A 17,093-nucleotide genomic window follows, 5' to 3' on the forward strand; every position below is an offset into this window, starting at 1 on the left:
AGTTCCGAGAAAGGTATTTGTTTTTATTATGCAGGGCTATTTACCCCCTCTAGCCAGAGCCAAAGGACCAACAAGTGGTATCAGAGCAGGGACGCTTCAGAAAGACTAATCGCCGACCAAATCACAAGAGATGGTCGGACTGAGTATCTACCTACCGAAGTTCGAGGAGGAATTCGCAAACTGAAAGAAAAAGATGGAAGTGTTCTTTAAAACATATTTTGATTTATTATTAATTATGAAATTTGATTTTGTAGCACCAGAGGACAAAGAAGAATACCAATGGACAAAAAAAGAGCAAGATGACTTCGTAGCAAATAACAAAGAAGAGTTTCATCTTCTTAGCATTTTACCACCTCAAGAAGCCAACCGGATTGGAGCTAATGAGCTCTTGGAGAAATTTCTAAAACTACACGAAAGGACCTCGGAGGAAAAACTAGTGAGACGGGATCTTTTCCGAAATGAGATCAGCAACCTCCGATTAGAAGAAGGCGAAATCGTTGCACACCTTCACTCAAGGATCAAGGAACTCACCACCGGACTTATAAATCTCGAAAAAAGGTAACCAACCGAAATTCGCTAAGGTATGCACTTAACACATTTCCTAGGACTTCTGAATATGTATCCTTAGTAGATGCATATTACATCTTTAAAGATTTAGAGGTAGTACTTTAGAAGAGTTGTTTTCTATATTTGAAGTTCATGAAACTAGATGTGTAGATCTGAAGAAAGAGCTCAAGCACAACATTACCTTAAAAGCAAAAATGGATAAACCGGAATCCGAAACTTCTCTCGATGATGACGAAACGACGTTCATGGTTAGGAAATTTAAAAAGTTATTTAAAACTAATAAATTTAATCAAGTGCAGGATAAAAGAAGAATAAAGATAAAATACTACCACTGTAATGAAAAAGAACACGTGAAAGATAACTACCCTAAATTAAAGAGCAAGGACAAGAGCAAGAACAAAAGATCAGTCCAAACAAAGCATCGAAATCTAAAGGCGACATCGGACGAAACATTGTCGGAGTCAGAGATCGAAGTCATCGTCGGACTTGCGCTAGTAGCAACTCACCAAGAAGATGAAAACGGAGCAAGCTCATCCGAAATGAGTATTGAGAGCATCGATGAAGGGGGAGCAACATCAGAATAAATCAGCACTTCAGGGGAGCTTCAGATTATGGGGTCGACAAGGTAAGTCAAGTACGACTTCTATCTCCTGATAAGTTATTTAGTTTATAAAATTATTATCGAAAAATGCTTGTAAATTTAAAAAATAAAATGAAGAGTTAAAATTAACCTTAGCAACAACTTGTCGACTAGAGGATTTTGACAAGATATAAATTGAAAATTGAAAATTAAAAATTAAAAATTAAAATAGAGAATCTAAAAAGTTCTGTATGTTCGAATATAGCTATTTCTAACTTCAAAAATTATCAATGACTAAACTGGCACTTTAGATATCATAAGGGTCAAATCAGAAAATTATCAACAAAATATATCTCAAAGAAATTTTTAATTAGCCTAGTTGGAAGAAACCTATATTGGGTTCCAAAATCATGGTTAAATTGAAAAATCATTATGCATGTTTTATTTTTAATTTCATATTTTTGTTTAGAATTATCAAATAAATTGTTCTAGGTACTTTCAGTTAGAAATTAATTAAAATTAAATTTTTCAGAAAAAGAAAATTTCATTACTCATTTATAGAAAATAATTTTGAATTTTTTCTACCGTAGTATTATTTTTCTATGATATTTTTTAACAAAATTTGTATTCTTAGATTTAAAAATATCTTGTAGTGCTATTTTTTATAAAATTTATTTTCTATCAAACTTTATTCTTTTCTCTATCTAAGAAAATTTTTCTAGAATTTTTTTGACCATTCGTAAATTTTATATGAATTATTTATCCAAATATAAATTTTTAACATTAAAATTTTAATTCTTTAAAATTTATTTTTTTGGAAAATTACTTACTATGATACATGTTGCTCAGAAAATATTTCATGTTTTTTTAAAATTAATAACTATTTTGATTATTTTTTTGAAAAAATGTATTTATAAGGAAAAGAATTTATTTTTTGCTTAAAATAATTTTAATATTTTGTGAAAAATTTTATATCTACTTTAAAAATGTTTGTTGAACCGTTATAAAACTTTCAAAATTTTTCAAGTCTAAAAACACTTTTTAAACTATCTTATTTTTTAAAAAAAATTATCTAGAATTTAAAAGTTCATTTTTTGGATATTAGTTCATGTTTTTTTTATCCCTTTGACATTACTTTTTCAAAGTTATATTCTTACTGTACTCTTATTTTTAATGTGATCAAAAGGAGAGGATTAAAGGTTAAGTCTAGGTGAGGGTAACATTGATTTTTTTTTTTTGCATATTATTAAAAATTACAAAATTTATACTTATTACCTAACTATTATTTATGTTTGATTTACTTAAACTTAACTTGAGTTGCTCACATCAAAAAAGAAGAGATTGTAAGTACATCGTGGTAGTTTTGATATGATAAACTAAGTTAAGTTAGGTTCTGTTGTATTTTGATATCCTTGTGTCTAAGTATGCAGGAACTTAGGAGCACAGGAAGCCAAGAACACAACATCGAAAATAAATTCGAAATACTAGAATCGCATGCCTCTTGTATTTGGTATTTTTACAAAGAAATAAAACTAGCATGATGAGGAAAAACATTACTAGTTATACCTTTCTTTTGAAAATAAAAGCCTCTTGATCTTCTACCGTATTTCTCTTCTAATCTCGGACGTTGTGTGGGCAACGATCTTCCGAGATGAGAACCACCTTTCCACCTTCCTTCTTTCTTCTAGATTTCGGCCACAATAAATTTCTTCAAGGATGAAGAATTTCGGCCACCACCAATGCTCCAAGGGATGCTAGAGACGAGGCTTGCTTTCTCTTCTTCTTCTCCTTCCTTGATCCGGCCACAAACAAGAGCTCCACCAAGAAGATAGGTTTCGGCCAACAAGAGGAGAGCAGAGAAATAGGGTCGGCCACCAAAACCAAGGAAGAGAGGGAGGAAAAGAATAGAGGTTGTTCACCCATGAAGGCTCCTCCACCTCCTCTTTTATAATCCTTGGTCTTGGCAAATAAGGAAATTTTAATAAAAACTTCCTTAATTCTTTTGCCATGAAAAGGAAAAATTTATTTAATTAAAAAATAATTTTTCTTCTCATTATTATAATGGCTGGCCAAACCAAATCTCCAAGCAAATAAAAACACAAATTAAAACTTCCTTATCTGCTTCCAAATTTTATAAAAAAATTTTCCAATAATTTTTATCCCTTCATGATTGGTTAAAAGGAATTTTTATAAATTAAATCTTTCTTTAAACATGTGGATAATTTCCGGAAAGTTATCTCTAAAAATTAAAATCTCCTTTCAATCTACAAATAAGGAAATATATCAAATCTTTTTTTAATCTTTTGTAGAAACTAATAAAAGAGAATTATTAATTTTTTAAACTTTTAAATCATGAACATGGTTAAAAGGAAAGTTTTTACCAAAATTAAAATCAATCTTTTAATCTACAAATAAGGAAAGAGATTTAGCTCTTCTCTTAATCTTTTGTAGATTCTTATAAAAGGAAAGATTTAAATTTTTAAACTCTCTTTTAAATCATGTTATCCACATAAGAAAAATTTTAAAAATAAAAATCCTTTTATTTTAATTTGGGCCGGCCACACCAAGCTTGAACCCAAGCTAGGGTCGGCCACCTTGAAGCACCCATGAACCAAACTTTGGCCGGCCCTAGCTTGGTCTCCAAACTAGCTTGGCCGACCCTTATGGGATGGGTAAGAAGGTGGGTATAGTACTCTATAATTAAGAGGCTACGATAGGGACCGAGAGGAGGAATTGATTTTGGTCTCCCGATAAAATTAAACATCCTGTGTTCGCCCCGAACACACAACTTAATTTTATCAATAATAATTCATTCCACTAGAGAACTATTATTGAACTACCGCACCAATTTCAAATTACATTTTAGGTTCCTTCTTATTATGAGTGTGTTAGTCTCCCTGCGTTTAAGATAACAAATGTCCACTAATTAAGTAAGTTATTGGCAACTCACTTAATTAATATCTAGCTCCAAGAGTAGTATCACTCAACTTCATCGTCATGTCAGACTAAGTCCACCTGCTGGGTTTAATATGACAATCCTTATGAGCTCCTCTTGGGGACATTCTCAACCTAGATCACTAGGACATAGTTTCCTTCTATAATCAACAACACACACTATAAGTGATATCATTTCCCAACTTATCGGGCTTATTGATTTATCGAACTAAATCTCACCCAATGATAAATTAAAGAAATAAATATCAAATATATGTGCTTGTTATTATATTAGGATTAAGAGCACGCACTTCCATAATAACTGAGGTCTTTGTTCCTTCATAAAGTCAGTATAAAAGGAACGACCTCAAATGGTCCTACTCAATACACTCTAAGTGTACTAGTGTAATTATATAGTTAAGATAAACTAATACCTAATTACACTATGACCTTCCAATGGTTTGTTCCTTTCCATCTTGGTCGTGAGCTACTGTTTATAATTTATAAGGAACCGATAACATGATCTTCTGTGTGTGACACCACACACCATGTTATCTACAATATAAATTAATTGAGCAACTACATTTATCATAAATGTAGACATTTGACCAATGTGATTCTTATTTTTAGATAAATGTTTATACCAAAAGCTAAGCTCTTAGTATACATCCTAATATGTACGACAATTGGACATTTCAAATGCGTTCTCCATGGTCATTTTGAGGAAACTGTATTTATGGAGCAACCACCTGGGTTCATTCATCCATAATTTCCATCTCATTTTTGTCAACTTAAGAAATCCTTATATGGTCTTCGACAAGCTCCTCATGCATGGCTTCATCGACTATCTAATTGGTTACAAGTTCAAGGATTTTCTGGATCAAAGACTGACTCATCTCTATTTCACAAATATAATGATGAATCTATGATATTTTTTCTTATTTATGTGGATGACATTCTGATAACTGCCGGTGTTCACAAGGGTATCACAACTTTATTAAGTCTTCTCAATCAATAATTTCCTACTCGAGATTTGGGTATTGCTCGTTTTTTTCTTGATAGTGAGCTTATTCTACATGAGGATGACTATCTTCTCTCTCAGAGCAAATACATTACTAGACTTCTTCAAAGAGCCAAAATGGATGGAGCACGTCCGCTCTCTACACCAATTGCTATAAACAACTCTCCAACTTCATCCTCTCCTGCTCTGTCTGATCCACAGATTTATCGAAGTATTGTTGGAGTCTTACAATATGTCACTATCACACGCCCTGATATTACTTTTATAGTAAATCGTGCTTGTTAATTCATGCATGCTCCAACTGAACAAAATTGGGATAATATAAAAAGAATACTTCGATATCTCAAAGGTACTATTCTACATTGTCTTCTTTTATATCGCCGATCATCTCGAGATTTACATGCATATAGTGATGCGAATTGGGCAAGTTCTCCTGAAGATAGACGTTCTACTAGTGGATATGCAATATTTCTTGGAAGAAATCTTATCCATGGATTTCGAAAAAGCAACCTACAGTATCTCGTTCAAGCACTGAGGCAGAATATAAAGTTATAGCAAATACAACGTCAGAAATTATTTGGCTTCAATCACTTCTCTCTGAACTTCATCTTGCATCAAATATTGCACCAAAAATTTGGTGCGACAATATTGGAGCAACATATCTCACAGCAAATCCAATCTTTCATGCTCGTACAAAACATATGGAAATTGATTTTCATTTTGTTCGTGAACGTGTGGCAACTCATCAGTTATCCATCTCTTATATTTCTGCTGAAAATCAAATCGCTGATATATTTACTAAGTCATTATTCGGACAACGTTTCAACAAGTTAGCAAGCAAACTCAACGTCAAAGATCTCCCATTAAGTTTGTCGGAGGGTAAAAGGAATAAAAGAGATTTATCAGAATTGACCGGATCAAATCACCAAATCAAATCAAATTAGTATTTAGATTATTCTAATAATTCTGTTATAATTATTAGAATAATTCTCAGAATTATTTTTAAAATAATTCTATTATTTATTAATTGATCAATTGACCAAGTACTTTTTGAACATTATATATTATATTGTGCTTAGGACAAATATCAATGAACAATAGATTTTATTGCTCTCTCCCTATTCTTCTTCTTACATGACTCCCACCCCCATCGAGATCGGTCGCACAGCTCGCATGAGCTTCTAATCAAGCTCTTGACACTCACGACGCATGGCAAACCCGTAGTTCTTCCCGTAGACATAGGTTGATCCTGTCCGAAAATTGAGTCAGACGAAGGCTGGCGAAGGTAGCGTCGGCGTTGACGGAGCGGTGACTTTGAACAACAAGTATTCTCCTGCTGTCATGATTACATTGATCTTATCAGTGTCCTCCATCTTCATGTTCAAGAACAGATATAGAGTTCCCACAAACGGTGCCAAATTAATCTTGTCCAGAAGCTGAGTCAAACGAAGGCCGACGAAGGTGGCGTCAACGTTGACAGAGTGGCGACTCTAACACACCTTGTATGTGTGCGTCAAACACTTGGACCCCCTGGAACCAGGGGCCTATGATAATGCAGCTGATAGTACTTGGGTCATGTACACACTCAAACAAGCACACGGAGCGTTAGAGACTGATCCTGTCCGAAAGTTGATGAGATGGATGTTGGAGATATGGCGCTCCTGTGGACTTCGCTCCTGCCAGCAACACAAGCAGTGTCAGTGCCGAGCCAGGGAAGGGGTCCCCGTCGATGGCCCTCCGACGCTCAAGTCAATCTCCGGTAAAGCAAAGAGTGGAGCAATAAGAAAACTGTAGCGCAACAGTAACTATCGCATGTAATACATACCTCCGCTGATGGTTGGACTCCCTTTATATAGAGCTCCGGAAGAGCGTGTGCATGCTTCCCAAGACGAGCACGCATCTCAAAGCTTCCCCTAAAAATATGCTAGTAAAGTGTCTCTGACATAGTACCTTAACGGATCGAGCATATCTCTGAAGTGACAGTGGAAGCTTCCGCCGTACGATCCTTTGTCTGACCATGCCGCCTGTCAATGACACAAGCTCCCAAAAAGATGTTGAAAGATATCCTGCTATGTCTGTTGCTTGGCCGAGCGGAATAGTCGTTCGGTCGGAACTCCATAGTCCGCGTGCTATCTGCTGCCAGGCCGAGCGGGATAGCCGCTCAGCCGGAAGTTCACTGCCCGTGTACTGTCTGCTGTCGAGCCGAGCAGGATAGTTGCTCGACCGAAAATCCTCTGTCGTGATCTATCGCTGGGCCGAGAGGGATAGCTGCTCGGCCGGAAGTCCACTGCCCATGTACTGTTTGTTGTCAGGTCGAGCGGGATAGTCGCTCGACCGAAAATCCTCTGTCGTGATTTGTCGCTGGGCCGAGCAGGATTGTCGCTCGGCCGGAAGCTCACTGTCTGCGTGCTCGACTGATATTGAGTCCGCTGCTCGATCGAGCGAGGTAGCCGCTCGGCTCGGCTTCTATCCTTGAGCGTTGGATCTTTGACTACTCCTCATGTTGTGGGCGACGGTGGATCGGATCCTTTTTCCCGGTCGGGGAATGCTTCGCCCGACCAGCCGATGCCCTATACGCGTTGACCGTCTTGACTTTGACCTCCTTTGACCTCCACCGTGATAGCAGGGTGGGGTCTCTCCTTATCACCGCATCAAATACCAAAAACCAAGTAAGAGGTCCCTAGCACAAACCCTCCGCACACATCTTCAACAATTCTTTTTTTCTTACTTCATACACTGTTTTGATAGAAAAATGACCTAACTTGAGCGTCGGAATGTCTGCGCCAGGGACCTCTTCCCTGGATTTTGATCTGTAATGCTCCGTGTACTTGTCTGAGTATATGCAGGACTCAAGTACCACCGGTTCCATTATCACAGGCCCCTGATTCCAGAGGGGGTCCAAGTGTTCGACACACATATAGGGTGTGTCAAAGTCATCGCTCCGTCAATGCCGACGCCACCTTCGGCGGCCTTTGTCTGACTCAACTTCCGAATAGGATCATAAACCTTCCAAATCGGCTCCTCCGTCAAAGCCCTGACCGGCTTCCCGACGATGGGAGGCTCGCGCTCGCACTCGAGAGCGATCCACCCGAGCTCAGACGCCATCTCGTGCACCAGCGAGTAGGTGGGCGTGGCCAGCTCCACGAGCACCGCTGGGCGGTCCGCCGTGACGTCCATCTAGAAGGCAAAGCAGACGTGGCCACGGCGGTGGCTGTAGAGCGTCCCGATCACGAGGCCGGCGGGGTTGTCGTGGCGCAGAGAATCGATGCCCGCCATTACGAGGGACCGGATGCGGCACACAGCGGTCTCCACTACTGAAGAAGAACTCCACCTCTTCGACTCCTCCTGATACGGACACGACGAGAATCTAGAAAAGGAAACGACTGATTTCTCCGGCTCCTCCGATGCCTCTTCCTCCAAGCTCTTCTGTTTCAGTTTGGTCCTCCACTGGAACCGCCTTCCCATGGCGGCGCTGCCCGTCACAAAGTTCACAAAGGCGCATCAACTGTACATAAAAGTATTATTATATTAAAATATCCTTTTTAATTATAAAATTAATTTATCTTAATTAAAATCATATCAAAATAAGTTAAAACGATTTTAATTAATTTAGTAAAAAGTATTACTTCAAGAGCAGCTATATAATATAATGTAATTACTTGGAAAACTTCTGTAGAATTAATTAATTAATTATCTAAATTGAATATATATATATATATTTTGATCCTGTCCGAACCAGGGGTCAACGAACGCTGGGGACGTGGCGCTCCCTACTAGATCCTTAGATGCTCCGGCGAACCTGCAACAAAACCGAGCCGGGAGGGGTGTCCCGGCGACGGCCCTCCGACGCTCAAGTCAGGCGAACGCTGTCGTGCGAGCGGAATGATGACGATCGGTCGGATAAATGCCGGGCGTACGATACCGCGCGTGCGACCGGAATGAGGTCGATCGATCGGATAAATGCCGGGCGGACGATACCGCGCGTGCGACCGGAATGATGTCGATCGGTCGGATAACTGCCGGGCGGACGATACCGCGCGTGCGACCGGAATGATGTCGATCGATCGGACAACTGTCGGGCGGACGATACCGCGCGTGCGACCGGAATGATGTCGATCGGTCGGATAACTGCCGGGCGGATGATACCGCGCGTGCGACCAGAATGATGTCGATCGGTCGGATAAATGCCGGGCGGACGATACCGCGCGTGCGACCAGAATGACGTCGATCGGAAGAATAGATACCTGGCCGAGCGGCTAAGGCCTTCGCTCCCTGAGGTAGTACTCAGCTAAAATGTACCTGGCCGAGCGGCTCAGGACTTCGCTCCCTGAGGTAGTACTCAGCTAAAATGTACCTAAATGTACCTGGCCGAACGCTGCTTACATTCAGGACGCTCATATCCTTCCCGACCGAACGGCTCGGGATCTTCTATTTCAAGCATCGCCCATCATCTGAGCGGCCGGGGTCCGATGTGGCTCGAGATAAACCTCCCGCCCGATCTCGCTCCCTCGGATCGGCTCGGGGCGCCCGGCCGAGCACATGGCTCGGATATAAACCTCCGTGGGTCGGCTCGCCTGGGGCCTTGACCGAGCCTGTTCGGATATAAACCTCCCCGGGCTCGGGGCCGACCGAGCGTGGCTCGGATATAAACCTCGCCGATCGGCTCGGGGCTCGGCCGAGCCTCGTGGCTCGGATATAAACCTCCGGCCGATCGGCACATCGAGCGCTGGGCTCGGATATAAACCTCCCGGGCGATCGGCGTTTTCGAGGCTGTGGCTCGGATATAAACCTCCGTGGGTTGAGCGTGGCTCTGGGGTTTCGACCAGCCTCGCGGGCTTTGACTTCGAGCACGTGGCTCGGATATAAACCTCCTGGCTGACGGGGCCTTCGACTTCGAGCCTGTGGCTCGGATATAAACCTCCCGATCGGGTCGTCGGCTCGAGCACGTGGCTCGGATATAAACCTCCTGGCGCTCGGGGGCCTTGACTCGAAGAAATAATACAGATCATATAACTAACCGAGAACAAATAACGGAAAAACTGACCTAGGTCATGAGAATGGCAGAACTCTCCGGCATCGTCCATCTTCACGTTCCAGATCAGGCGCGTTCCCACAGACGGCGCCAAATTGATCCTGTCCGAACCAGGGGTCAACGAACGCTGGGGACGTGACGCTCCCTACTAGATCCTTAGATGCTCCGGCGAACCTGCAACAAAACCGAGCCGGGAGGGGTGTCCCGGCGACGGCCCTCCGACGCTCAAGTCAGGCGAACGCTGTCGTGCGAGCGGAATGATGACGATCGGTCGGATAAATGCCGGGCGGACGATACCGCGCGTGCGACCGGAATGAGGTCGATCGATCGGATAAATGCCGGGCGGACGATACCGCGCGTGCGACCGGAATGATGTTGATCGGTCGGATAACTGCCGGGCGGACGATACCGCGCGTGCGACTGGAATGATGTCGATCGGTCGGACAACTGCCGGGCGGACGATACCACGCGTGCGACCGGAATGATGTCGATCGGTCGGATAACTGCCGGGCGGACGATACCACGCGTGCGGCTGGAATGATGTCGATCGGTCGGATAAATCTTAGCGGATGATAATCGGCGTCGGCCGGAATGTCTATCGGAAGAATAGATACGGCGAGCCGGCTCGGGCCTCGCTCCACAGGTAGTACTCACTAAAATGTACACAGCGGCGGCTCGGGCCTTCGCTCCCGGTAGTACTCGATAAAATGTACTGGCGAGCCGCGCACATTCGGGCCGCTCATATCCTTCCGACCGAACGGCTCGGGATCTTCTATTCAAGCATCGCTCGTATCCTTACGCGGCCCGCCAAGGCTCGGTCTTGAGTTCGAGCCGTGGCTCGGATATAAACCTCCGGCCGATCGGCAGGGCCTTCGGCCGAGCGTGGCTCGGATATAAACCTCCGGCCGATCGGCTCGGGGCTTCGCCGAGCCTATGGCTCGATATAAACCTCCGGCCGATCGGCTGGGGCCTTGACCAGGCTGGCTCGGATATAAACTCTCCCCGACGTCGGCTGGGGCCTTGCCGAGCACGGTGCTCGGATATAAACCTCGGCCCGATCGGCTCGGGCGCCGTCTTCGAGCCGTGGCCGGATATAAACCTCCGGATCGCGGCTCGGGGGCCTTGACCGAGCTGGCTCGGATATAAACCTCCCCGATCGGCTCGGGGCCTCGGCCGAGCACCGGCTCGGATATAAACCTCGGCCGATCGGCTCGGGGCCTTGACTTCCAGCTCGTGGCTCGAGATAACCTCCCGATCGGCCAAGGGCGCCGACCCGAGCGTGGCTCGGATATAAACCTCCCGGCCGATCGGCTCGGGGGCGACCGAGCCCGTGGCTCGGATATAAACCTCCCGATCGGGTCGGGGGCCTTCGGGGGCCTTCGCTTCGAGGCTGTGGCTCGGATATAAACCTCCCGCCGATCGGCTCGGGCCTTCGCCGAGCACGTGGCTCGGATATAAACCTCCGGCCGATCGGGCCTCGGGATCGCCGCTCGAGGCACGGTGGCTCGGATATAAACCTCGGCCGATCGGCTCGGGGCTTGCGTTCGAGCCCGTGGCTCGATATAAACCTCGGCCGATCGGCTCGGGGCCTTCGGCCCGTGCTCGGATATAAACCTCCGGCCGATCGGCTCGGGGGCCTTCCGAGCACGTGGCTCGGATATAAACCTCGGCGATCGGCCTCGGGGGCCTGACCGAGCACGTGGCTCGGATATAAACCTCCTACCGATCGGCTCGGGGCCTTCGCTTCGAGCGCGTGGCTCGAACCTCCGTCGATCGGCTCGGGGGCCTTGACTCGAGCACCAGATATATAACCTCCGGATGCAGGAGGTTTATATCCGAGCCACGGGCTCGAACCCGAAGACCCCGAGCCGTTTGGCCGGGCTGCGTATGGGATACGAGCGATGCTTGAAATAGAAGATCCCGAGCCGTTCGGTCGGGAAGGATATGAGCGGCCTGAATGTAAGCAGCGTTCGGCCAGGTACATTTTAGCTGAGTACTACCTCAGGGAGCGAAGGCCTGAGCCGCTCGGCCAGGTACATTTTAGCTGAGTACTACCTCAGGGAGCGAAGGCCTGAGCCGCTCGGCCAGGTATCTATTCTTCCGATCGACGTCATTCCGGTCGCACGCGCGGTATCGTCCGCCCGGCATTTATCCGACCGATCGACATCATTCCGGTCGCACGCGCGGTATCGTCCGCCCGGCAGTTATCCGACCGATCGACATCATTCCGGTCGCACGCGCGGTATCGTCCGCCCGGCAGTTGTCCGACCGATCGACATCATTCCGGTCGCACGCGCGGTATCGTCCGCCCGGCAGTTATCCGACCGATCGACATCATTCCGGTCGCACGCACGGTATCGTCTGCCCAGCATTTATCCGATCGATCGACCTCATTCCAGTCGCACGCGCGGTATCGTCCGCCCGGCATTTATCCGACCGATCGTCATCATTCCGCTCGCATGACAGCGTTCGCCTGACTTGAGCGTCGGAGGGCCGTCGCCGGGACACCCCTCCCGGCTCGGTTTTGTTGCAGGTTCGCCGGAGCATCTAAGGATCTAGTAGGGAGTGCCACGTCCCCAGCGTTCGTTGACCCCTGGTTCGGACAGGATCATATATATATATATATATATATAATTACTACTGTTAATTATAATATACCGTACTAAACTACATTTTTAAAACTCGCGACCATGAGTTTGTTCGACGTGCTGTGGGAGAGATTCAAGCAAGGACGAAGTACCAGCTCGACCAGAAATGGGTGAAAAAAATTGTTATGTTAAAAAACAATCCATAAATGGATTTATTAATTGCTCCGTCTATAATTTTATAATAAATAAATAAAGAAAAAGATATAGAATCCGTCGTTTCTTCCTTCCACACCTCCAAGAAAACTAGGGTTAAGCAAATGGAAAATCGCCATGTGAAGTTATTCGTCACTCTTGTTAGCTAACAGAATTATTATAATGGGTCATGCATGGCTACCGCTGGAGATATTTTTGAGATATTCAGGGTATTCATGTGATTGAAGAGAATCTCTGCCTTATAAAAAATGGTGTTTGCTATCAAACCTCTGGAATTTATAATGGTTTGTTTATTCTGGGCGGATCTTGATGCTCTTGTTTATCATGTGAAAATCAAATGCCTAAAGATTTGGCAAAGATAAATGATTATTGCATTGTTTTTTTAATCGGCATCATATATCCGGCTTATGTCATTAATCCTAAGGATAACTCATCCAGTTTTATGAAAATTTTTTATCGGCGATCAAGATAAATCTAAAAACACTCTCAACAGATGATCAACTGTCTATTAAAAAAAATTCATTCTTGAAACTGGGACTTAATTCTTAGAGACAAAAAATTGAAAAGACGTCCTGTTACTCCATCATTGGCCCAGGATCTAAACTTTATAAGGAAGGATCTAAAACTTATTTAATTAAGAATATATTTTATTTGCGAGCTAGCCTAATCAACTCAGCAATTCAGTTGGTTGGAGACACTTTCTAATTGACTTAAGCCTCAACTACCATCATCCTATTGATCAAGTCTTCACCTATGTTAAGTGTTACCCTAATCCCAAAATCCAAGTGGCTTGACTCTCATAAGCTTACTTGCCGTAGCTCGACTTTGCCACTAAAATTGTCTCTTGTCGGATCTTGAATCCCACAGATGCACTGAGTCAACATCTGACTCCTTGTACTATCCTTTACTAATTATCCACCTAGTTCACCTTTTCTAGCGAGGGTTAATGTGGCACTTTGATACTTCTCTCTTTATCAAATCTTGAGTCACGAGCAAATCTCCGGAGCTATGGTGGTATTACAGTAGAACATTTAGATTATCATTCAAATATCCATAGTTTGATCGCTAATTATGATGTATTTATAAAAAAAATTTCTTTAAAATAGGACGTGCAACTAAAGAATACTGAGTTCTTGGACTATCTACCACGTGCGCTTCCCGATTTATCCTAATGACCGATAGAAAAATTCCGTGGAATCGAACTGATCATCCCAAGACTAGTCAATAAAATTAATTGAGTTTATTATTTTTTTTTTTTCCAAATCACAAGCAAACCAACTTGATCACACCAAGTTAAGCTCCAAGAGCTACTCCACCATTACTCAATGTTGCTCGTCTTGCACTCTCTTACATACCTCATGCATTCTTTTCTGAACTCCATTAAACTTCCAATCCATTGAACATGCTTCCTTGGCCACACTGAGTTATCATCCACACTCGATCTCATTGAGTCACAAATTCCACGAGTTCCATGTGCATCATACAAGTTCATGCACAACTTAAAGACACGTATATTTAAGGTCTAACTTGAATCCTTTACCTGAAAACTCATGATCAAATCCTATCACTTAGAGCATGATTGCGTTAATAGTTCAGTGGTCAACTGTAATTTTCCGATTTATCTCCTAGTCATAGAATCGGCTATGTGGAGTTGTTAGAGTAACGGATTCTACCTTTTACTACAACAATTACACCAATACCTGAATCTAATGATTCACTTTTTATTGGATTTGTTGATGATAGATCAATGATAAACTTATAAGTGGTGATTAAAAGATGAAAAATATAAAGAAAGATTGATGACTTCAATTGATGATAAATAAGTGAAATGGAAATAAGATCTCAAACAAAGATTTCAAATGAGAACTATAAACAAAGATTTCAACTTAAAGTTGAAATCAAGTGTGAATGCGTGAGGACTATATAAACTAAAGATTTCAAATGAGAACTTAAAGTTGAAATTTAAATTTATATAGTTTTCTCAACCTTTAAATACATGTCTTTTTTCATCTGCCACTTCACATTTTGTACACATTTTTTATTTCTCTTTGGCCTTTAGTTTCATAGGCAAAGGTGAAATTCAAAGTTATATTTGATTTCAAACCCCATTGAGTTACTTAGAGATCCTTGACACGCCAATCCCAAATTTAAGTTTTATTTTGTACCATTTTTTAAATCCGCCATGATGGGTCCCAAGCCCAAATGAAAAAAGATTGTGTTAAGTTGAGAGCCAACATTAAATTCAGATAAATGTTCAATTTGTGTACTTTTGTTTTGTTCATATATATATATATATATATATATAAACTTTCTCAAGAGAATTTTAGAACACTTGACGATATCCTCGGAGATTTTTGATGTTCCTCTAACTTTTCATTTTGGATTCTTTATCCTCTCTTCTTATAAATAAGGCCTTAGAATAACTGGCAGTTAGTGAAGGTTATCAATAGACTAATAAAGCTTGGTAGTTTGACTATTTAAATCCCTTGGGCAATGAAGATCACAAGTATAATATAGACAACCAACTTTTGCACATTTAGTTATGCCTCAAAAATCTTGGCAATCAGTTGATTAAAGAAGTTACAGGTAATATAAATCAGTTGATAAGCTGCAAGAATATATGCCAAACAGGAAGAATATTTGCAAAGTATGAAAAAAAAAAAACACCTCTAGTTATTTCTACCGTTAAAAGGGTATACCTCTTTTAAAAATTATCAAAACAACACTTCCGCTCATAGTTTGATATCCAGAATACCCCTTTGTGCTTCAAAGTGATACCATTTGTCAAAATTGTTTGTGCCTCTTGAAACAATGTATCTCTAAAGTGGTGCATCTTTGATCAAAGTTGTTCTTGAGTGGAGTATAAAGGGTATTTCAGATATCAAATTATAAGAAGGGTGTTTGTTTGATAATTTTTAAAAATGAGACACCCCTTTTTATTTTCTACCAAGAATATTTTGATTACATATATATTTATCAAATTGGCCAAAGGAATACTCAAACAATGATAGCAAGCACATGCTTCTGTTTGAATGCTTGCTAAGTCTAAACTATGTGGGGCACTTGCCCTCTTTAAAAAGTGCTGCCTTTGGTTGTTGATTCTTAAGGAGTTAGTTTGAGATCTTTAATGGAGAAGATTGAAAGGGAAGAAAGAGGAAGGGAAAGGAAGAGGGAAGAGATTAACAAAAAAAACTTATTTATTTGAGTGAATGAATGAAGAGAAGTGAATAGAAGAGGAACGATCCATCAATCATTTAATTGCATTAAAAATATATATATATTATTATCCACCAATGTAAACAATGGAAGGAATTATATTGTAGAGGAATCAGAATTATGAGAATGATGGTTTCTGAGTTGAGAATTTGAGAAGAGAACATGATAGTAGATAACATAGCAGAGAAATCATAACTTGATAATTTTATAAACAAATAACTGTTTTATACTAATGATTTTATAGGAAATTATCATCACATAGTTCAAACTAACTTAGGGTTTATGATAGAAGAATTAAAACCTGCTCCGCCCTACAGATTCAGCTTGTATAACCAAGTGCGGGGAGACACCTAGTTCTACAAACTACTGTGTATAAAATCACATCTTGTTCATAAATAAAGCCAGATTACTCACATTAAAATTGAACTACAAAAAATTTAATAAGTAGACAGTTTTCTTTTCTTAATCAGATTAGTTAGACAATGTTAATCACATTACAACCTATGAAATTCAACTCTTTTCCAAAAGCAAACAAAGAAATTAAGATAATTTTTTAGTCATGAGAAATAACTTAGTTTTATGTATAGTCACTCTATAAACTAGATGAATTGCCACAAAATGGAAGAGATAACTAAACCATATATCGGCATAGATTCTCAAAGATTGAAATCTAAATTATTGGGAAGTTCATGCTGAGAATATACAATTAGCAAAACTTGCCGGTCTTTTACATCAAAAATGGCAAATTTATTCACAGCACTTGGTGATGATCACAGATACAGTAAGGTTCTGAAGCTTTTTTTAAAAAAAAAAATAGTAAAATCACAGTAAGACAATGAGGTGAATGCAATTTATTTCTTATCCACATTCTTACTCCATAAAATATGAAAATAAAAAAGAAGAAATGGCAAAAGAAGACTTCCGATAAAAAAATCAAGGATG

The sequence above is a fragment of the Zingiber officinale genome, chromosome 9A (genome assembly GCF_018446385.1).
Source record: "Zingiber officinale cultivar Zhangliang chromosome 9A, Zo_v1.1, whole genome shotgun sequence".
Taxonomy (NCBI): Eukaryota; Viridiplantae; Streptophyta; class Magnoliopsida; order Zingiberales; family Zingiberaceae; genus Zingiber; species Zingiber officinale.